This window comes from Phaethon aethereus (genome assembly GCF_964289735.1).
Source record: "Phaethon aethereus genome assembly, chromosome: 2".
Lineage (NCBI taxonomy): Eukaryota > Metazoa > Chordata > Aves > Phaethontiformes > Phaethontidae > Phaethon > Phaethon aethereus.
This window is the reverse complement of record NC_138582.1, coordinates 53,799,343-53,822,800: the sequence shown is the minus strand read 5'-3', so window position 1 is coordinate 53,822,800 and position 23,458 is coordinate 53,799,343.

The following is a 23,458-nucleotide window of genomic DNA, read 5'->3' as shown; positions in this document are numbered from 1 at the left end:
GGTGGTTCTTCATCGTGTGCTCTGTTTTATTTAGGGAAGAAAAATTAGCAGCATAAAAATAAATGAATAAAAGGTGATGATAGCCTTCCTTTTCAGACTTGGTTTTCCACAATATGGAAAGGTAATTTCAGTTAGTCAGAAACAGTATTGTCGAAGATCTTGTGCTTTGTGCAAGCCCTGTTCAAGTCAACCAAGTAGCATGCATTGGAAAGATTTTACTTTAAAGAATGAAGCCTATCAGCTGTTCTTGATACTTATGAAGAGGTTTTAGCTGAAAAATACTTTAGGCATTTAAATACTTTGTTCCCTTTGCAGTAATGAGAGTATTATGTCCAGGATCTCCAGGAGATAAGAAGGGTTTTTTTTTTTTTTTAAAAAAAAAACAGTCTTTAGAGAGTGATGCTATGATGGATTGAAATAGTTTAAATTACATTAGAAATCAAGAGCTATGCCAGCTGGTAATGTGTAAGTTTTATTCTGTAACAATGCAAGACTTTAAGTTATAGGAAATTTAGTGCAAAATCTATTTCCTACAGTTAGGACTTGTTGACGCTTACTTCACTGCCCTAAAGAAGTTAATAAAAAACTTAATTTCTGCGAAATTGCCTCAGATCAGGAAAATACACTTGTGAGACTACACTGAACCCTTGCAACCCTGTAACACCGTTTCACTGAATTTTCCTTAAAAATAAATCTGAGAGAGATTAAGTAGACAAACTGAAATCTGAGCCGATTTCCCCAGTGATGCTTTGTGCATCCAAAAATGTGTTTCTTCCACAAGGGGTCAGTAGCACCCTCCGCTTGTGACAAGTGGTTTTGTAATATAAGCACAAAGCAAACAAGGGATAAGGATAATGATGATTGCATTAATATGTGGGTGGACCAGACTTCACTTGTCCCCTTCTTCAGGCAGGCTAAGTATAATTAGCTTATTTGCTGACTTCAGTAAGCACCATATTCTATCCTCTGACTCTCATGTGACATGAACATTGCTACTATTGATTAGGGCAAAGTTCCAGTGGAGTGTTTACCTTTAGCTCTAGTTGAAAGTATTCATTTCATTTTAGTCTAGCTTTTTTTCCAAAGCATGCAGTTGGAGCAGATAAACTATATGAGAGAGCTTGTCCCACGGGCAGGGGAAAAGAATTCTTGTATGAGTGTCCCACATATTCTTAATGATAACCACAGTCTCCCTAGATGGCTAGAGCTGATTAATATTCTCCACCCTATAGTAACACCGCTTATAGTTAAATATGCTTTGAAGCCTATCAGTCTGCTCAGTGGAAGGAATGTCCAGCTTCTCAAGGCTTCCCTGAGCATGTAAGTTACTTGGAGACAGAAGTTTGAAGTAACTCATTATCTTTCTGCCAAGAGGCTGAACAGACCGAACAGCTATTCCCTAGACAAAAATTTTCAGCCCTTGTACGAAAGTCATATTTCACAAATAGAAATCCAAGATGGTCAATGTCTTTCAGGCTGGCACAGGTTCTTACTTATGCTTGCTGAATTAACAAGGGACCTTCCTTCATGTTTGCAACTCCGGTTATTCTCTATTTCACATCTGTTATGGTTTTTGCATTTCATGTCTTCAGTGCTTCCGTCCCCCCCTACTCAAGTCCTCCATTTCAATTCTTCCTATGTCTGTTTTTTTGATAGGAGAACTGTGTCCCTTCCTTCTTGATATGTCCCTTCTCAATGTAGTTCTTTCCGCGATTACACTGAGGCTGGCACAGTGCTTTGGCATAAGCACAGTGGGCCCCTATCCTTGTGTCTGACTCCACTCTTAATTGCATATACTGACAGGAGAAATTCCTGAATTCAGTCTTGGCAAAATTTCACAGTAATTTATCAACATCCCTTATTTCTCTGTATTGGCAGTATAAGAAAAAGATTTTGGCTACCATCTGAGGAGAGGGTAGGGGCGTTTCTTTTGGTCTAGTTACAGCTGTTCTCAACCATATGAGGAAAAACAGGAACCAGTAAATGTTTCAGGGTTCTTTGATTTTGGTGTTGTTTTTTTTCTCCCCTAGGCTGCCTGAAATTTTCACTGTTGCTGAATCTCAGGTTCAGTTTTTGGTGACAACTTAAGGTATTTCTCAGAAGAAGGAAAAAATCGCTCTGGATGGAAGTTACTATCTCCTAGTCTTGTATATCTTGCCCACTTAAGTGGCCTGGAAGAAGCCTGTTCAGTTCAGTAGGATCTCTTGCAAGAGCATGGGTTGTTTGCAAAGAGAAGGGTTCTATTATTGGGCTTGTTGCTGCCTCCATCGAGAAGTATGAAAAACTTCTGCCTCTTGGAATAAAGTAAATCTGAAACCACATTCCAAGTAATACTCTTTTACTAAGATTTCATAATCCCTACTGTGTATATGAGCATAAGGTATCTTGTGATATTTTGTATGAAAGCTATATAAAATAAATAGCAATTATACATCATTTATTTCCCAGCGGGCATGTTATATAGTTTGTTGACTTTGACATACAATGCTGCTATTCTTCCTCTCTTCTTTCTTTGTGATGAGACCTGTAAAATAAAGACTACTTCAGATCTATCTAGACAGGCTCCTTTTCCTAACACAAAGGCCTTAGTTAAGCTGTTTCTAGTATAGCCTTACAATTCAAGGCATCATGCCCAAGGTTTTTGACTGTATTTGTCTGATTTGTAGCACATGGCACTTAAAGCACCTGATTCATATTATTCTTGGGTTTCAATCAGGTAATTCTGATTCTATCTAAGATGGAGGGATTCTTCATGTAACTGTTGTCCCCTGAAACTATATTCTCCCACCCCTTCTGATGCAGAGCATAGAGTCTGGAAGGACTTCACACCTTCTTGTTGGGATAGAAAAGTGTGTTAGAATAAGGGCATGGGGAAACCGAAAACTAAACTGCAGCAATAGGCCTTATTCTTAAGAATTTTGTGAGGTGAGAAACTCGGACAGCAAGTTTGACTGAGAGCAGAGTGGTCTTTTGAAGAGTTTTAAGTTCTTCTGTTCCCTCTCCTGAGAGCTTGCATTATGGATACATTGAGTCCTGCCGTAACCCTGTGTTCTCCATTGCCTTGCATGTCCCACCACCCTGGCTAGGTCCCTCCACACCAAATCTCCCTGGAGTAATATGTCCTATAGTTAAACTGGAATCATTCCACATGTGGAGAAAGAAGGTGTTGGAGTTACAAGCCAGTCCCTGATGTGGAAGTTATGGATCTGCTGTTCTACCTAATAGAACTCTCTTCCCATGACACACGCACAGGTTTTAAAGGGGTAAATGATCTTGATTTGGATTCATTGTGAACTGTGGCTGTCTGCAAACAGGCAGCGGTGTAAAAAAGCTACTGCAGATCAACTGCTCAGTAATTAGCTGTGTAAGATGCTGGCCCTGCAGCAGGCAGTAGTTCGAGGCCACTTACGCTTTTAAAGTGTTGCAGCCAAGTAAGGTTGAGTGGGCCAAACCCTTTGGGCATCTACTTGTCCTGAGCTGACATTGCTTTATTGATAAGTAGCATGGAAATGAATTAGGTACGAAAAGCGTATCTTCATTAACAAGATTGTGATACCAGACATTTAATTTTAGGCTTTATTTGCTATGCTGAATCAAATGGTGACACCATTTGGCAAACTGTTGTTGAGTATTCCAGGAAAACTTAGTCACTGGGTGATTTCACGATTTTGCATTTGCAGGAATTTCTCAACTTTGAGGAGGTAGTCAAATAGTCTTCAGAAAAAAAAAAAAAACAAAAAAACAAACCCAAACATCTAGACAGGAGGATTTAGCAAGGGAAGTTTAAGCGGGTTTTTTTTTCTCTCCCCCTCTTGTGGATGGGAACTGTGCCTAGTTTTCATTTTCCTTGCCAATTTTCATTTAGCCAAAAATGCTAGCATAATTGCTACCTGCTATCTGGGTTGGCTGAAATCAAACATACATCCCGTGTGTCTGTCCCATCTGTTCCCAACAACCACCCTACCTCTCCCCACAATGTCCTTCCACAGGGTATGAGGATGCATTTGTGGGGTTATAGGAGAGCTAGTGTTATGCTCTAATTTTCCAGGACAAGGAAAGGACTTTATTATCTATGTTGATTTGGTCTGGTCTTTTTCTTTCAGTCTATCTTCAATCATCAAATGCAGGGCTGCCTTACTTTTTTCAGATGGCATATAATTTTGAGAGGAAATCAATGGGGGCATCACTGCTGTGCCTGGAATTCTTGGATTTGGCCTGTCCTTTCCTGCAAACTTGGGCCTGATTGTTTTATCAGGTACCGGTGTTTAACCATTAAGCTAACCAGCTGGAATGCTCGTAGGAGTATTAATAGAGGTGGCCTGGGGTTGGCAGGTAAGAGCTTAGCACATCCTAGGTTAAGCTCTTCCCTGTCATGGCCAAGTGCTCACTTGGGCAGTGCCATGTGAGCTGCAGTGTTACACCTTTGCTTGAAGGGTAGGTATAGCTTAAGACATCTTCATGGCATAATACCTTGTAAGTGGTAGCTAGCAGCGAGAGCAGAAGTGCAATGCATCCATGATGACAAAACATTCTTTATGAGTTAGTACATCTGGCTTTTCTGGAAGTAGTACCGCAGGGAACCTGGGCATAGATCAGCGCACGGTGCTTGTACCCCGAAACTCCAGAACAAGGTTGCTAGGCAGCTTTTGGTTGTAAGTGGATTAAGGCAGGATTGGTTGTAAGTGGATTAGAAACAAGGATACCTAGAAGGCACCAACATTCAATGTCCAAGTGAAAGTGTCCTTCCCCGCACTATTTATATAATTAATTTATTTCCTCCTGATACGAAAGAACATCTGAGGGAAGAGGGGAACCTGACAAGCCTAGGTTATTGTGCTGTAAACTCTGTACATGTGGCATTGAAGACCTCTGTAGATAGCTGGGAGTCTGGACAGGCAAAAAAAAAGCAGAGAGGGGGGAGGAGAGAGAGGTCTTTAATGATGTGTTAGGTTATTGATGGAATTTTTAACCCAGAGAACTGCCTGCCTTGGAGCTAAGGTGGGTAGTGTTGCCCACAGTAACTGCTTGCTTGTGCATAGTTCATTTTTATTTTACTCTTCAGGTCAAAAATAAGCTGGTGGCTCTGTTAAGTGTGGTGAGCAGCGTGGTTCTGCTGAGCACAGCTGCCAAAGCTGGAGCAAGCCAAGGGAGAGCCGTTCCTTTGTCAGGAGCAGAAATGCGGTCTGACACAGCTTTCTTATCAAAGGGAAGGATTTTTCACTTCAGGAGGAAGTTTGGCTGGGAAGGCATTGGATAACATTTTCTTTTTTTTTTTTTTTTAGCTCTGCGGGAAGTGCTGTATAAATGTGTTTTCCATGAATATAATAGTTCTGCTTCTGACCCTCTGGAGAGAACGTTAGTGGCTGTAGATGCGGGAAATAACAAAGCTGACTAAAATGCTTTTATTCTCAGTAAGTCGGCAAACACACCTTGCTTGCTCACAGCCAGGAGCCATTTGCTCTTGGCTCATGCCATAGAGCAGGCAAAAAGTAGTTCTGTCTTTTTTCTAATTTTTTATATTCCAGGTATTTCTGAAGTTTCCCTTGATTCTTTTCAAGCCATCAGGTTGTAGTTAAATTAAAACCTAGCCTTTTCTTTTGGTGAACACTTTGTGTAACGGGAGCTGTTTGTTTGTGTTCCAGCTTGAACTTGGATAATTTTGTTTAAACATTAAGAACGTACATGTGTTATAGAGAAATTGCTCTAACAGAGTTGAAGAAACAAGTCATCTTCTAATTGAGGCCATTAGACTGGGATTTATTAGATTTGGTTTACATGGGTTTCCTGAGAGTCGTTACTCAAGTCACTTAGTTCTGTGTTTCCCCTCTTTCCTATGTGTGAAATGGGAAAAATACTGCTTGCGGGTACTAAAAGAAATCTGCTGGTGTCGGCAAAGAAGCCTACAAAAGCATAAATGAGTTCCTGAGTAGCTAAAATGCTTCCCCTGCCAGCCAGGCACATGGTGGTGTACCAGCTCAGTTTAGCGTTTTCCTGATGGGAAAACCTAAAACCTATTACCAGTGCTATTTCACAGTCTTGCCAAAGACCAAATAGGCATAAAATGAACTAATATCTTCTAACACCCAAGCAGTGGGAATTATTAATTAACTAATAATTATATACAAATATATTTTATTATACAAGTAACCTTTGATCGTTATTTACTTATTAAAGCTATTAATGGAAGAACACTGTATTGAATACAGGTACTGAGTTATAATATTAAGCGAGCTGACAAAATGCTAGCTGTTTCAGTGGCAATGTTTTTCTGAGTTTCTGTCTTGGTGATCTTGTCAGTGCGCTGAAGCATTTTAGTAATGACTCCCTGAAACTCGACCTGCCACAGCCAGTGGGTGTCACTGCAAGCATTGCAGTGAGGGAAGAACAATTTTGGGGAGAAAGAATAAAAGTTCAAGTGTAAGTTGGTTTTTGGTTTGTGTTTTTTTAACCTAGAAATAAATACAGAAAAATAGATAAAATAAATCCTTGCTTCCGAACTGTGCAGTTGCCAAGATGTTTCTTGGAGATGCTTAAACAGGGTTTGAAATGCTTCAAAAAATTTTTTTAAATAAATTTCCCAGATAGCCAAGGCCAGATCCTCTGATAGAAGCCATGTCATTGCCGACTTCCATAGTCACGCGGGCCTCGAATGCCCACCTGCTTCCTAGTACTGAATGTTACGCACCTCAAGGATGATGTTGGTTTAAAAAACAAAACAAAAAAAGAAAACAAAAAGCAGAGCAGGCTTTTGTTAAATCCTTTAAAACCACTTACAAGAAATTCTTGGTGTTTGCAGCTCTAAGTGCTAAAGGTCACTCTGACTCAAAGCACCCATCTTCCCCAGACAGCTCGCCATCCCCCAAAACCAGACTAGCTCTGAAGCAAATGCCCTTTCAGGCTGGTGCTGCGAGATGATGTGCATATACCCTCTTGGCCAGCCCTCCGCCTCCCACCGTCGCACAAACCAACCCGCCGCGCAGGCTTTGAACTGTTTACATGATATACATTACCTAACGGTGCCTGCACTTTTGGAAGGGCCTCTCTTACACAGGTCGTTGCTAAGGCCCGCGTTGTCTCTGCCTATGTTATCACGAGGATGACAGTTTAAACAGGCCTTATCGCTGTGTATTCAATCAAGGTTTATGAGGGCTGATAAAGATGTCACCTAGTTGCTTTGTGTGTTCATTAAAACCCTATTCCCCAGTAGGACTTTGCTGTATTACGTTCTTTTTTTCCTTTCTTCACTGATTTTTAGCCATCTTCTGGAGACAGAGGTATGTGTAGGAAGGGAAGGTGTCATGCTTACTTAAGTATTTCTGATATTTCTGTGGGAAAGAATTAAAAAAAAAACCCACAAAATTCATAGCTGGGTTGACACAACCCTATCTGGATTTGATATCTTATGTTATCATAATTGCTTATTTAATAATTCGGCAAACTTTCCTAAGTTTAGCTTGCAGATGGCAGTGAGGTGGCTTGTGTGTGCTTCATGCGCTGTGTTGCGTTGCTGCTGAGGTAGCTGAGGAGGGGCTTGGTGCTACTCGGTTATGATACAGGACGTTGTAGCCTGAGGTCCCGTTGCCGTTTTTCCTGATAGATGGATACTGCGTATTTGCAACGCAGAAATGTAAGCCCAGTTGACCTGCTGTTTCGATTGTATGTCAAAGCTGAAGAAATGATTGCAATAAACATATAAAATATGTCAATAACTTTCAGGTTATGGTAACAGTGATAGAAAGTAGGCAAAGACTAAGTCTTTGTCTCGTAACCTCCTTCATTTCAAAGTGGCTTTTTTTCCTCAACCCATGTCCTTTTCCTAGTTATAGTTTAAAATAAACATTTTGTCCTAATTGTATCTGCTACCACATCCAGTTCTGCCGTTCTTCAGAAAAATCTCATTTCTACAGTAAGCAGAAGTTGCTCAGCTGCATTTTTGTTGTTTTAAGTAAAATTTGTTGTAAAACAAAACAGTTATACAGAACCATAATGGAAAATTATTAGTTGCAGCTGTTTGCTGTGTTATAAAAGAGGGAAATGGCAAAGGAATCTATTGGCTGAGAAGAATTGAAAATATCTAACAGACTCAAGACCCTAATTCAGGCACAAATCAATTGAGATTAAACATGTATGTTTAGGGTCTTTTGAAAGATGGGAAGAAACTGAGTATTTAGTTGATTCCTTAGATCCTCAGGTCATAGTAAATTCCTGTTATTTACACTGCAGCATATTGGCCCTCTCTGCATCCTATAAACTTTGTGAATACCGATGGCTGTTGGCATTTCAGAAATGATTCTTTCACTTTGTTTACAATTTTGCTGCTGCTGACAAGCATTGGACTATCAAAGGCTTTTATGCTGTGCATGTGCATTTCGTAATAAAATGTTATTCTATGAGGATAATAACACTTACTAGAGATCAGTAATAAAATGAAAAATAGAGCCTCTCCACCATCACTTGTTAACACTTCTAGTGATTGTTTGCTTATTAACACTAATTTGTTATATGCTTCCATTTTAGCTCTATGCTGGCTGGCCTAAGCATGAGGTACTTGTATATACAATACTTATGAATAGCTGTGCTGGCCTGCTGATCTCTGCAATAAAAGTTACTGTAGTATGATCTGGTCTGCTTTTTGTGAAATTTTTTATATCAGAACAAATTGTCGACCCCAGCCTTATCAATTCAGTCTGTCTGCCTTTAAACAATAGTCGTGGTACTCTGTAGCATATTTGCCTGGGATGAAGCTACTTTACCTGGTGCACTGGTGTCCATTTAGCCTTGACCACGAAATACTGTCTGGTCATCCAGTAGTACAGTATTTTTTGAAGCAGAATTGCTGTTTTGGGGTGATAGGATCCCTGGAACATAGCAGAGTGGAGTCCAGTGTGTCCCTTAGGTCCTGCACTTCAGTGCTTCATGAACACAACACTGTGCTTTCTATGTTCTGTTCTTTATTATCACTGCAAAACGTCTCTGGGCTCCAGAAGTACTCAACTTTACTTATGTATTGTGTGGACAAATAACAAAAATATAGGTTTTGCTGAAGACTGTACACAGAAATGCCATCTACTTGCCTGCTTTTCTGAAGGAAACATTTGGACAACTCCATCTTCTGATTTGGATATCTTTAACCTTTACTCATATTTAAGATTTTCTATAAGTTTTTCTGTGATTTTTTTTTTCTTCTTCTAACAATGTCTCTTCCCTCTGCTTGCCTTACGACTAAACAAGTAAGTGGTTCTCAACCTCTTGTTTTTCTTAAAGCAGTCAATGGTGGGCATTCTAAAATCATAATTGATTTGCCTTTTAGTATTTTTAGAATTAAAATAAAAAGGCTGTCTTGATTCCAGCCACTTGCTGAGTTCAGGAAGCCTCATTCACTCAGGAAGCAATTTTGGCAGGGTATGGAAAGGGCATCTGAAGTATGGCAAAGAAAGATACCTTTGGAGCAGTTTCTGGTTTCTGTGCAGAAGTCCCATCCCTGGCATATGTGCTTACTCAAATTCTGCTAAATTGCCAGAATGTGGTTGCCATCTAAAAGCTCATCTGGCTTTGAATGTATATTGATTTCTATTTCCTCATGTAAAGCCAGAAAGTTTGAGAGCAGAGTATTGATGAGGCTGAAAAATCTGATGATAATCCAGTATAGAAAAACAAACTGTCTTAAAGATTAATAATATGAAGAGATCTCTAGTCTGTTTCTAAGCTAGTGGAACAGGAAGGCATTCTCTGAGTAGCTGACTTTTTCCTTCTGTTATTCTTTGGGTTGGGTAATATGTTCAGTTGTGTTCATACAGCTCTTATTTTAGCCATGCCTGGTGGTCATCCCACCTACAGTATCAAACCTTGAACACTGAGCTAGACAGAAACTACACTTCATTGCTGTTCTTGCATTGGTGGTTGTCTTCACAGAAGGATTTTAGGCTGCTATCACCATCCTTTAGAGGAGTGTCAAGAGATATTGGAGGGTTGCGATCACTTCTCCCGTGACATATTGAGAGGAGAACCTTGGCAAACCAGAAGGATGAGGGGCCCTGCAATAGGAAAAGCTGTGAATAATTGCATGTAGTAACACCACCACCTTCCCAGAGCATGCCGCTGCCTCGTGAAGGGAGGTGCGTTACAACGCTGATAAAAGCACGGTGGTGGTGCCATTGCTTTGCTGCGGTGTGTTGTAGCCTGGTTATATCACTACTAGTGATATAATAATAATAATAACTAATACTAGTTATATCACCTGTATCACTATCTGGTGATAGATGCATGTGTGTGAGCTGTTGCTATGTTGAGCTATGATTAAATATTTATTGGTAACAGCCTTGTTGGTCTGGTCTAAAAGATGACTGAGGCTGCTGCAGATCTGTTGAGAAGACTTGCTTGCAAGTTTGTGGTATCCATATGTAAAGTGGTGTTTACAGGTACTTGAAGGCTCACCAATGGCCAGTCTTGTTAGTCCAGCTCCTATAGAGAAGTTAGTAGCCTCACGCACTGGGAGATTGCCAGCCCGTGTCCATGAGGATGTGGTAATTGATTTTTTTCAGTTGAGAAAGAAGAGGAAACAATCCTCTCACCATCTGTCATTCTAGAGCAATTGCTTACAATATTATATGACTTCTTTCCTGACCACCAGCAATATTCAGGGATATACAATGAATGTAAGTTTAGGGAATAGGCTTGTTTCTTCTGAAGATATCTTTCACATATCTTTAAAGCAGACCTCAAGGACTGTTGATTGAAAACCATTACTCTGGAGAGTATACTGGCTAAATCCAATCAAAGAGTTTATCCCATAGGTATTTGTGTATCTCCCCCAAATTTATGGAAATGTCAATAGCACTGATATATAAACTAGAAACGTTTCATTTTTTCTAATTAGTGAAATTACAATGCAGGCCAGCCTCAAAGTTTTGTTGTTGTAATCCTTATCCACCTTCCCTGCAATGTTACTGCTACTTGTGCTAATCTAAATGTAAATTGTAAGCTCTGTGGGACAGGGTCTGTCCCTTGCATTTGAAACAGCACTCTCCCCTTCCTTTTATGTGCTTTTTTTTTTTATTAAATGTTTGCACACTATCCTCAGAGCAGAATGCCTATTGCTTGCCTTATGTGCTCCTTGATGATTCCTAAATTCATGTCCTTAATTGAGACCACTCGTGGCCGCCCTTTTTGACCATGAATCAGAATATCTGAAATAAACCAGCAGCACAGAACATATTTTAAGATCTTTAGAGTGTGTCCCACCAGAGCCTCCTCATTCCCCCTATGACCAGGAAAAATGAATTGCCTGTGCAAGATGCTTGATGATCAACAAACTAGAATTGTTTGGGGAAAATGAAAAAGAAATGGGAGGGTGGAGGGAGTTACAAAAAGCCAGAGAACACCCTGCAGTTGTTTCTCCCCCTCTTGTGAACAGAGATCCTGCTCCAGTACAGCTGTGGTGGTGGAGCCCGGGCTGGGAGAAGGCTTTTGGATGTGTAAGCCCCCAGCCATAGAGGGGTTTTATGGGTCAAAACCAATACCTGCATGTTAGTCCATGTAGATAAATCATACGCCTGTAAGATACATGCTGTAGTTTGCTGCTGGGTCCTGGGGGAGTAGCAAAGTAATTTAGCACAGCTGGATGCTTGTTCGTCTTCTAAACTGTTTTTATGGTTTAAAAGAATAGCTTCCTAAATTGCTGTCTTATGAAAAAGCGGGGTGTGGGGCTGCACCAGAGCACAAATGCACTGGCGTCACTTTAATTAAAAAATCTGCTCTCCCACTTACCTTCCAAAACATCCCCGCTACCTCTAACGAAGGGAATTTTTACCTAATCCGAGCAAGCAGCTGTTGTCTGCCAAACGGCCAGCCTGCACTCCTGGCGGTGTTTGCTGGGGCGAGTGGAGCTCCCCCTCTCCCATGCTGCGAACGGCTCTGTGTGAAACCTCTTCCCTCAACTTGAACTCGGGTGAGGAGCCCCTGCGGCATCTGGAGACTGAACGAGTCGTAGCAGCAATAAATACTCATTTACGAGGCGCCCGAAGACCATGTAAGCGCCCAACGCAACCTAAGCTGAAGGATCCATCAGAGATGCTGGGATACCAAGAACTGCTGAGTCGGTGCTAACCTCCATGCTCAACGAGCCACATAATTTCTTCACCACCACCCTTGCCAGTGGAAAAAAGCAGGCTTTTGTGAGCCTGGTGAAAGCTGTGTGAAGTTATTTGAGGGGTTCTGAAGACTTCAAGTGTGGAATCGGTGCTAATTACAGAGGTGCCTCATCCTAAGGCTCCATTGCTTTGATGCCTGTGATCCACGTGAGGGAGCAACCTGCCGCAGACCAGGCGCTACAGCCCACGTGATTAGAAACTTAAGTGAACGGGCTGTAAATATCTGCATGTTCAGCTCAACTATCTGAGGAAAAGGGGGAAACCAGTTCTGGTCTTTCATCTACATGGCTAGCAGCAACCCAGCAGTTGCTCTTGGCCAGAAGACTCCCAAATGCTGGGCAGCCCAACAAAATGTCATTGCGTGAGCAGTGGCAGCGCCAAAGATTTGGTTTCTCCTCGATTTCTGGTCTATAAAATGCTCTGGTAGGTTCTGGCAGTGGGCTGTCGGAAGAAAACGCTGTGGCCCAGGGTACATGGGGAACGTGGGCCCTTGTCAGATATATGCCCCCTTCTAAAAATGCAAATTGATAAATAAACACTGAAACAATAGGGCTCCGCTAATCCTTTTACAAAGGGCAAATTGCTAATCTTAACTCCTCAGCCAGGATGGCTGCTTCACCTTAACAATAGCTGCATTTATACCTTATGTTTTACTTGTAAACTGACGTGTAGTGAATTGGAAAGGCTGTGGGCTCACCTGCTTGGCGGGGGAGGGCGGCTAATCCTTTCATGCCCTGCACACTTGGTGAGCAGTGCTGCCATTTGATCACGCTGAAGCAAAAAGGCCAGTCCGGCGCTGCCAAATTTTCAGCCACGTTAGACTTGGTCGTGCTTGTGCTTTAACAATGCCGCCAGTGTCTCCGGTATGGGCAGAGAGAAAGAACTATTCATGTCGTCTTCACATACCGAGTACCTGAGAGCCTGATCTGCAGAGGCACTGGGCACCCCCAAGAACGGGTGCTGAGCTCGCTGACTGTCAGCGACCCCGTTTTTCCTCGCTTTGCAAGCATTTGTGAATGAATATTGGCAGCAAAGCATGTTGGTGCCTCTCTTTAACGGCCTGCTTGAGGGTGGTGAGGCCATCGTGGAAAACCAGCAGGGATGGAGAAGGGTCCAAGCATCCTTGCCCACCATGTTGACCTGACGGGACAGGGAGCTTGAAACAGAGGCTGTGTGGTGGGTCACCAGAAAGGTGAACTGGTGCCAATGACTTGATTGATAGGTTGTGTGAGTTTTTGCCTTGCCTAGCATTCATGGAGATTTTATTAGTTTAGAAGAGTTGTTTGTGGTAATACCGCGTAAGTCCTGGCCTGAAGTTTTGTCCTCAGCTGCTGCAGCAGCAGCTTCCCTTTCTTTCCTACCTGCCTTTTTTTTTTTTTTTTTTAATTGGGCCTCCAGCATTAGATCTGATTCAAAGGGATGAAAATAAGAAAAATGTCTCCAAACCCATAAACCTGTTTGGAAATGAAGGAAATATGGACAATCCATAGCTGTAGAGTCACAAATTTAGGGCAATTTGATGCAGAAAGAGGGTTGAACAGATGAATCTCTGTAGGCAACAGGCCCATGGGGTGTTTTCTATTTTTTTCATCCCCGGAGGGATTATATTTGTAATCTCCCAGTGTCATGGGGGATTAACATCAACCTGTGTGTTTCCCAGGATAAATCACAACTGGTATCTGGCAGAGCAATTAATGCAGCCTGTATTTAAAGGATTCTTTGGAAAGGGAGGCGGGAGCAGTCATGGGCCAAATGTGCTGGAAAGACTGTGCAAAAGACTTGGAGGTCTGAGGTCGTCTTCTCACTACCAGAAGAGTGTTAATGCAGCGTCAACCCAAAGTAAAGTCTAGCCAAGTAAAGGCTGCTGTAGTTTTTGTATCTGTTAGCAGATTGAACTAAAGACTGTGGGAAATAGGTTGTTAGAACTTAAAACTTGCTTGCTCATAAAGACCTACAAGTTTGATTTTGTGTTAAACACAGATTTTTACCTCAGATGGTTCAAATTAAGAATGCCTGTTCCTTTTGCTTTAGTTAATGAATGTGCAGAGCTGGCACATATAACACCAACTTATAGAAAGAAGCTGTTTCACCTCCATTTCTGTCTCACAAAACTAAGAAAAACTCACACATTAAATTATTGGTCATGATTTTTATTAGAACTTTGACTCAAGCTATCGGATTTGGGAATTCAATGAACAGCAAATGTAAGTACCTATATTTAAGAAAGGGGTGCTATGGGATTTTAATACCTACCCTCTTGTTGATCTAGCCTCAAATACTTAAAAAAAAAAAATTCAGGACAGATTTTGAGGGAAAGAATTATTAAATACATGCAGGCAAGTGACCAAGGGGGGGGGTGGGAAGAGAGCAAAAACTGCTTGTGACAGACTAGCAGGGTTGCTTCCCTTTGCAATGTAACTGTATTTATAGGTAGAAAATACACAGCTTTTTAATCTTTTACAACTTCAGTAAACATTTCTAATATTTTAATTTCTATTACAATAATGTTTGAATTCTGCTAAAATTATTATTTAATATGGGTAGGGAATTGGCTAATAAGGCAACAGCAGTGACTTATGTGGGAAAAAGAAATAATAGATTTGAGGGAGTTTTCTTGGCAGAGTTTCATAAAAAATAAATCTGGTGACCAAGTTGCATTAATACTTTCAACAAGCATCAATGTAGGAGTGTACTGATGACCTGGAATTGGGAAACATTATCCATAAAGAGCGGGATTTGGATCTCCACAAGGAGAACGGAATAATGACAGTAGCAGAAGTGATGTGAAACGTAATACTGCAGAGGATAAGATCTTGTGGCATTTAGGGAGAAATAATAAACATTTTTGCAATGAACTGAAGCCGAAGGGTTTGGAGGACGTGAAAGCCAGGGTGCTGTAGTGAGTCACGGGAAGTTTGAGTTGGATGCAGTACCGGTGCAACCCCTTCCAGGGCAGAGGGGAGCATTGTATTCATACTGCTGAGCCAGGTGCTGGTGAGAGACCTTGTATGAAATGCTGCGTACAGCTCTGGGCAGCTGCCTTCATAGGAAGAATTAAAAAAAAGGAATAAATCTGCGCTGGAAGTAGGTGCAGCGTAGGGCTAGCAAAATAACCAGCAGGCTGGAAAACCTGTCCTGAGAGAGGATAAACTAGCTTCATTCACACTCGGTAACTACAGAAGGGGAAAGGTGCAATGAAAACAAAAAAAGAGTAACTGAAACTGAAGGGCAGTGAGTATAAGAAAAAATTAGTGTGAGTATGAATGAGTCTAATGAGCCATGAACTGTAGATTTAAGAGTATAGTCTGTAGATTTAAAAGGAAATTCCCAACCTTTGAGCAGTGAGGTTCTGGATGAGCCTTCCAAGATGAGCAGCTTGGACAACCTGATGAACGTTTAAAGTGTTTAGTACGTGCATTATTGGATTGGCAAAAACAGCAGTCAATCAAGCTGGCAGTGGGCAGGGCAATATTCATTGTAACGCTGGCCTGTGCTTGAGGTATCCTTAGGAAAGAAGGGCAGGAGCAGTAATGAGACAAAAGAACTGTGCTGGAAAGATGGAAAAGATGTGGAGGCTTTAGGTCAGATAACACTTGTCCGAGGTCTTGTCTTCTCTGCCAGGAGAGTGGTATTAGGCAGCTCAGAATAAATGTAAAGTTTGCCAGATGGTAAGTACTTACCTGGCGGCGGCGAAAAGACACTTGTGGGAAGTGATGGAGGAAGGTGGCAGATTTCATTTCTGTATTATTTTATACACACACACACATATGTATGTGTATTGATGCTTGATAATGTCTGAGCAAGGAAGGTATTACTGCTTCAATAGGGGAATTACTGCTTTCAGTTCCCAGAAATGTTGCCTTACATTTTGCAAAGCAAAGGCAAGACACCTTGCCTTTCCTGTAACCATCCTTGCTTGTGTTAGGCGAGGGCAGGAACGAACTCTTGAGTTGATGAGGGCAACAGACCTTGTGCCGTCTGTTGGGAGGTGTAAATCTCTGTGTGGAGTAAGGTGAGAACTAAGCACTGGTTGAGCCCATGCTTGAAGCTCTGAGACTTGCAATCTGCCCAGCTAAGACCCCTTTTGGACTGGGAGCACAAACGTATTGAAACCCTCTGTGAGACACCCAAGACTCTTGCTAAAAGTGCAACTGAACAAAGGTCAAATCCAGAAGCGGAGAAAAAAACCAAACAAGAATAAACTCTAAAACCTGTGGGAACAATCATGGAAGGAAAGGAAGGAAGAATGTTTCCTGGAAAATAAAGAACCTCATTGAACTTTAAATCCAGCCCAGACACCCAGAGTCAGCCCTGTTATGTTGGAAAAGCTTAGTCCAGCAAAAATGGGTGAGAAAAAAAAAAAAAAGCTGGAGAAGTGAATGATAACAATTTGCCCATGTCATGCTCCTTCACATCCTGACCGTGCTGCATGCCACAGAGGGATACTGCATGCAGCGATCCCTATGACCAGGCTGCTTTGTTTCTAGGTGGAAAAGAGCAGGGAAACGGGTGCAGGGAGCTGAACTGTCTTGCTCTGGATCATCCAGAAGAAGAGGAATATAAGTCTGGACACACAGCTGAAGCTGGTCTACAACATGCAATTATTTGACTATACAAGAGAACCCTTACTCTGCAATCCTAAGCACACACTGCATAAAAGTTACAAGCAATCGCTAGAGAATTTTAATGCCATATTAAATGTTGATTCACCTATGGCTGAAGCTGCAATGACCTGGAGGGCTGGTGTTTGATCCAGCTCTGAAGTGACAAATTGATCTGTAACTTAAACTGGTTCCCGTTCATGGCAAGAGTCATCTGATAGAGACCAGTGGTGAAGGATGTGACCTGGAGCTGGAGCTGTGTCCTCCTGGGCGGTGCGTGTGCATGCGTGAGTCACTAACTGCCTTTGGGAATAGCCCTCTGCACAGGAATGTTATCAGCACCTCCACTGCCGAACTGTGTTGAGTCACCCGTCCGGTCCCCAAAGACGCCAGTAGCCTCGCTGGTTGCTAACTACCCAGAGCCGCGTCCGTATGTTCAGTTTCTTCTGCTTGAGAAAGGAGCAGCTGAAGGGCTTTAGCAAAGAATTGCTCCCAATCTGGTCCACACCAATGGTAAACAGCTTTGCCTCTGATCACAAATGGCATCGAAAAAGACTATCCTGTTACCTTTTTTACTGTTGTCGTTTGGTTTTGATCACTCAAAAAATAAGGAATATTTTTTAGGAAATAGATGGAATTTTAAATACATATCAGATGTTTAGGCCAGATGCTTATTGAGTCAATGAATCATTTGCAATTGAGAAATATTTGCTCTCTCCACATGTTACTGACATCAGGAGTGCTTTTGTTATGGAGCATATGGAGGAACAAGTCACACTCTGAGCATCGGAGTGAACTGAGTCAGATTTTCATCAGCGTTCACTGGAGTGGATTTTCTGAGCTTCAGCTTTTCTATGAGTGAACCATGCTGGTCTCTCCTGGTCTCTCTTGCTCTCTACTCTCCCCTCCCCCTTGTTCTTCCCTTTTAGGCAGCTGTATATTTTTCTCAAGCTTTGTTGAACTTGGTAACTTTGAGTTCAGTTTGTCAAATTCGGTTTGCCCAAGTTTCAGTTCGGTAGAATGCTGAGCTAAATACAAAATGGTGTAAATCTTGCAGCCAATTTGTGATCATCAACATAAGTAAAGGGGGTTGTCTTGAAGTCTGTGAACATTGATAAGAATTGGGAGATCTGTGTCGTCTCCTAACCAACAGCGGTTCTCGTAAGTAAACAATTATCACTATCTGTCTGCTTTGTTTTCCCATACCTCTGGATCAAGGACAGTATCTACAGAACCTTAGAGATGCTGAAGTTATAGTCCATTCATATTGGTAAAATATTTACAGGTAGACAGTTGTACTTCATGAGTATATTATTATTGTCCTAGCCAGGGCTGCAGAGAACAAGACAGTTTTTGAAAGGTTCACACAGCGATCTTTATCCCAAATTAACATTGTATGTAGAGAAGGTAAAAAGATCTTAAAATAAACTGTGTGTGGAGTTTAATGGGTTATCCACATAGATTGAAAATGCTATCGTGCCTGTGGGAAGCAAATAAACTTATGTGCTGTGTCCTAGATGAAATACCATTATATTTTTTTATTTCTGATGTACCTGTTGATTTCTGTTGGTGGGCTTTGGGAGTCAGCAGGGCTAGTGCTCTTCTGTGCAACCTACTTAGTTGAAGCCAGCTGTAAAGTTTTGGCTGAAATTTGTGTTTGGGTTATTAAGAACCCAACAGCTTTAAGGACTCTGGCAACAAGGAGAGTAACAAGCGTTGCATTTATCTAGCTTGCTTATTTAGCTCTGTGGATAGTTCCTTGATGCTATTTGGGCAGTAGGTCTTATAAGCATTTCCCCAAAGGTATTGGCCCAACAGGAAATCATGAAAACGTTAGACATGTGCCAGCTGAAAATCCCCTGCTGAAATGCTGTGGGGTTTTGCTGTATTTCTGCAGTAGGTGCTTTTCTCTGAGCTCATGCATGAAGAAACCTCCCGGACTGGAGCTGGACCAGAAAGGAGAAGCTAGACAATGCGGCAAAGTTGATGTTTTGAAACAATTTCCACTTATTTAAACAAATCTATTACCTGTTTGAATACCTGGAAGTACTCCAGAACTTCAACAGTTTATAATTTTCTCTTGTCTAATTCCCCTGGTTTATTTTCCCAGGCCTAGTAGCTGCTGTCTTGAAATGTTCTCACTTAGAAGCCAGAGAGGTCCCTATTTTCACACCGTCTTCGTCCCTGCAATAACAGGGCTGGTATCACCCTCTTGCTGCATTATGCCTCCGAAGGCGTAAAAAAGTCTAATCCTAAAAACCTAATAATGTTTAAGATTGAGGTCTGCAGGATGGGAACTAGGGCTCCGGGCTGGCGGTGAGCCGCTCTGTAAGGGTCCTCACCTTCAGGCAGGTCACCCCAAAAGCACAGGGGACTGCAAGAGCTGGGGTGCCTTCCTGGGACAGGGGAATAAGGAGCTGTTTGAGGGGTCTCGCTCCAGACTTTTAGAAAGGATAAACCCCAATGCTTTCTCAAGCAGTGGCCAGGCATGTTATTGCTTTGGTCGCAAGGGGAAATCACCGAGGCGTGCACTATTTAGAAGGATTTAAAGCAGCTTGATATATACATGCAAGTGCTCTGTGGCATAAGCAGCTGTATTCATCTAATGTGTTAAGTAAAAAAAAGCACTGCAAGGGTTGACAACTCTCTTTCCTTCAGACTATAAACCAATTTCTTATTGTACCTTTAGTCCCCCTCCTCTCTCAATAAAAAAATCACCCAGTTGGCCAGGTGCAATGTCAGAAAGTAGTCCCTGTCAAGCAAAGGTGTTGGCCGATATCCACAGGACTTTATTAAATAATAGAGTATCACAGCAAAGTATAACAGAAATCCAACATTACTGACCGCAAATAAATAAGACACCAGTCTTTGACCACAGGGAAAAACTCGAGCTATTTTGCACACAAATATCTGGCCCTTGAAGAGGCTGGGGGAAGGGAAATTTAGTTCCTTTCCTAATGTTAACCAGACTTGCTTCCTAGTCAGCGCTGAGCTTGCTGTTTTATCTTTTCGGAGCGTTTTTCCTGAAAGTGGGAAGTGGAAATGCAGGGCTCCAGTCTGCAACTGAGCATGACAGGCAATGCTTTCCTTCCAGCCTTCAGCATTTAGGGTGTCTTCTGTTTTCCCTTTTGCTCAATTGCAGCCTATACTTCCCATACATTTAGGGCAAATTTTAACATCAGAATCCTGTACCCTGTCTTCTCCTATCTGTCTGGATTAATTAAATAACTTTTGACATGCTTTCCTCCTCAAGTCACTTTACTAGCGATGTCTCTCACATCTTCTACCAGGTGGGAATGGCTTTGCTGTTTTTTGTTTTCTTGGGTTTTTGGCTTTTTTTTTGTGAAGAAGGCATAAAGTGTGACTGGGGACAAATGTTTCCAAAGAAGCCACTGGTTTGGAGCAGCTCTTTGCTGAGATGCCAGGGTAGGCCTTTTGGAACAGATTATTCAGCTGCTTAGTTGGTGGGGACAGAGGTACCTCAATGGCGCAGTTAAGAACCTAAATCACCACCTGCTTTTGACCATAGGAGAATGGCTGGATTAGACTATCGGAAGGCCTAATTCCCATTCTGCCTTTCACCTCCATTTCAGACTGATTTCCAGTGTTTTTTGCACCTCTGTCTATTTGATAATTTGTGTTCTTTAGTTTACACTTCGTGGTGGCAGAGGAAGTCTCGTATGTGCCTTAGGGGCACTTTGCTATGTGTTTTAGCTTGGTATTCTTCATCTCAATATGTTCCTTCATTAGTTTCTGTGAATGAGGAGCCACTTGCCCACAGAGGAACATCTTCCCCCGCAGCTTGAACCATGCCTGGGAGAACGACACCTATCACTCATTTTGAACACAGCTCCATCCAGGTGATACCAATACAGTTATTTTCTTTCCATTTCTGTTGATTATAGTTGGGTCCCACAATATGGTGATAAAAACCTGATCTCGTTCATGCTTCTGATGTTCTTGCCTGCCCTGCTTTTCTTGTCCCTGCTTTCACAGTCCTTGAAAAATGACAGTCACCGTTTGTCAGTATAAATGTAGCCTCCATGGATCCATGCTCCTTGATGCCTATCTGTATTCTTGCTCTTTATTCAGGATGAAACATCCATAGCACTTAAGAGTTGCGCACTGTTGGAAAATACAGTCTATCACATGCCTTTGCCCACATCAGAGGCCAAGGGAAGTCGCCTTACGCATGAGGTGTGTGGAAGGAGTTAACTGCTTGTGAAATAGATGTAGACCTTACAGCATAACCAGAAAAGAGTTCCTGGCAATATTAGAGTTTGCTTTTCCTGCTTTAAACTCCATTCCCTTTCCTTTCTAAGCCACTCGGCTATGGCTCTTGATCTTCTTTTCCTGACCAGTCACTGTTGAACTTATAAAGGTTTGTAGAGGCCACGCTGCAGAAGAAATCCTGTTCTGTTTGAAAACCACTTTTATTTGTGCTTTCTTTTAAATGGTATGTAGAAAATTAGTCAGTCATGTGTGAGGAGAAAAGCTAACATCCCTTGTAACCAAGCAGTTGAATGCTCTATATACCTGGGCAAACAGGTTGTAGAAGCTGCAATTAACCACCTTTGACTGTATAGTAACTTCAAGTTTTCAACTTTCATGGCCACTCGTTGGTGTTTGCAGAGCATTCCTAGAGCATGTGGTAACCTTTAGCCCAGCACAGACCTTCAGGAATAAGTGCAAAATCTCTGTCAATCCCGTATGGGGCATATGGTTAATATTACACTATGGCTTAGCTCTTTCTTGTTTGTTTGTTTGTTTGTTTTGCTTTAAGTACATCTGAGTCCATCAGCTCCCATTCAATATCAGCTTTAGGGCTGCCTGAAAGACTATGTCGATACTAAAATACAAAACATCTCATTTGCAAGACAGTCACACACAGGGTTCTTATTATTTTGGGCACTGTGCAAACGTTTTAAAAGTTCCTGCCCTGCAATGTGCTCACCCTCTAAAGAAATGCAGCAGAAAAAGAGGGTAGAAGGAGGAGGCACGAAGAAATCCTGCGGTGTCTCGGATGAGAAGACAGAGCCAATGACTGATGGGGCCAGGAATAGGACCCAGAAATCCTCGGCCGTGTTGTGCCTCTCACCCACTATGTTCCCAGGGTGGATTGTTATTTTAAATGTTTGTGAAACATCTGCATGTATAAAAGAACAAATCATAAACCAATTGCCATTTTCGGCCTTTCTGTTCTGTCACAAGCATTGTTTTAGGACCAAGGAGGAGGGACAGAAAGATCTGTTAAGCAACATCCCACGAGCGATATAAATCTCCTGAGAAAATAATGCAGCTTCTTCGTCCTATCTGATTCCTGAAAGGCCTTCGTCCCTCGTAGGATGGCATACTCGTGGTGTCCCAGCATGTTCCTGAGGAGAAGTGTTGTGCCAGGCAGGCGGCGGAGCCCAGCTGTGATCCCGGCAGGGCACAAGAGGAGGGATGAAAGACAGTAGGTGTCCCTGCTGGCTTGCTGGCGTTCGGACACTGTCACTTCTTTTCCTGCAGCTTAAAGGAGACAAGGGAAGCTGTGTGGGACGTTAAAGCTCTCATTTCCTCAGCCGTGAAGGGGGGTGTTCCCATACCTGCACCTCCTTATTTAAATTGACGGCTTCACGTGACGACACGCCTTAGTGTCTGACAGCTGTTTATTTTGCTCTTCTGGCCGCCTTGAATAGAGCACGTGGGTGTTCAGGCAGGTGTTGCTATAAAAGACCCAGACTGGGCACTGTTTTCATCCCAGACAGACTCAGGAAGGCCGGGGACAAAGTGACCACCATGGCGGGTGAGCACGAAGGGCTCTGGCTCGTGCTTTGGGAAGGGAAGAGCTCAGGTGGCCGAAGCGGTCGATGGTGCCTGCTCTGCTCGTTTCCCCAAGGTGCCTCCTTGTGCAGGGGCAGCGACAGAGGTGTGTCTCAGCCGAAGCAGTCGCAGCCCTGGAGCATCCCCCTTTTCTCAGCCGCCAGAGCCGACAGGGATGTTGCTGGCGCGGGAGAGCTTGTGTCCTCCTGCTGCCTCCCTGGTGCAGGGACCCAGTGACCCCCCGGGCAGGGGATCTGGCAGCGGCAGGTGGTGGTGCTTTGGGTTGCTGTCTGTCTGCTCAAACGCTTTGAAAAGGACCTTCTGCTCGCCGGTCTCTCGGCTCCCTGTGAGCATGAGTGACCTAGTCCCCACGGCGTTCCCACCGACCTGGTACGTTTCGGCTCTGCCTAACACAAGTGAGAGCTCTGAGCACCTCAGAAACTCAAGCCACAGGCTTTCAAAATGATGGACCCGAAGAGTGAGTGACTCAAATTCAAAAGACTCTCTTGAAAATCTGAATTCTAACAACTTTCCCCAAAGCTACAGCCAACCGGTACAAGTCACCCTGCTCCACGGTGCTTGGAGGCAGGTGGTTGCATGCGCAGGGGAAAAGTCAATGCCCCCCGCAGATAATTTTAGCCTTGAAAAATTGGTGGTCTTTGATAATACGTGTCCAAAAATGTTTCCCGCATCATTTAGGCTTGTCAGCTCTTCAAATGCAGGTTGAAGAACTGTTGGGAGAACTGTAAAAATCAGGCTGGCTTCTTTCCCTCTCCCCCCTGCCAGCAACCAGGTTATCCTAACCTGGTTTATCCTAACCACCAGGTTAAGATAAAAGCTGAGTCCAGGTTACTTTTTCTGGGACTTTTTTCTGTGAAGATGTCAATACGAAAGCCAGGAAAA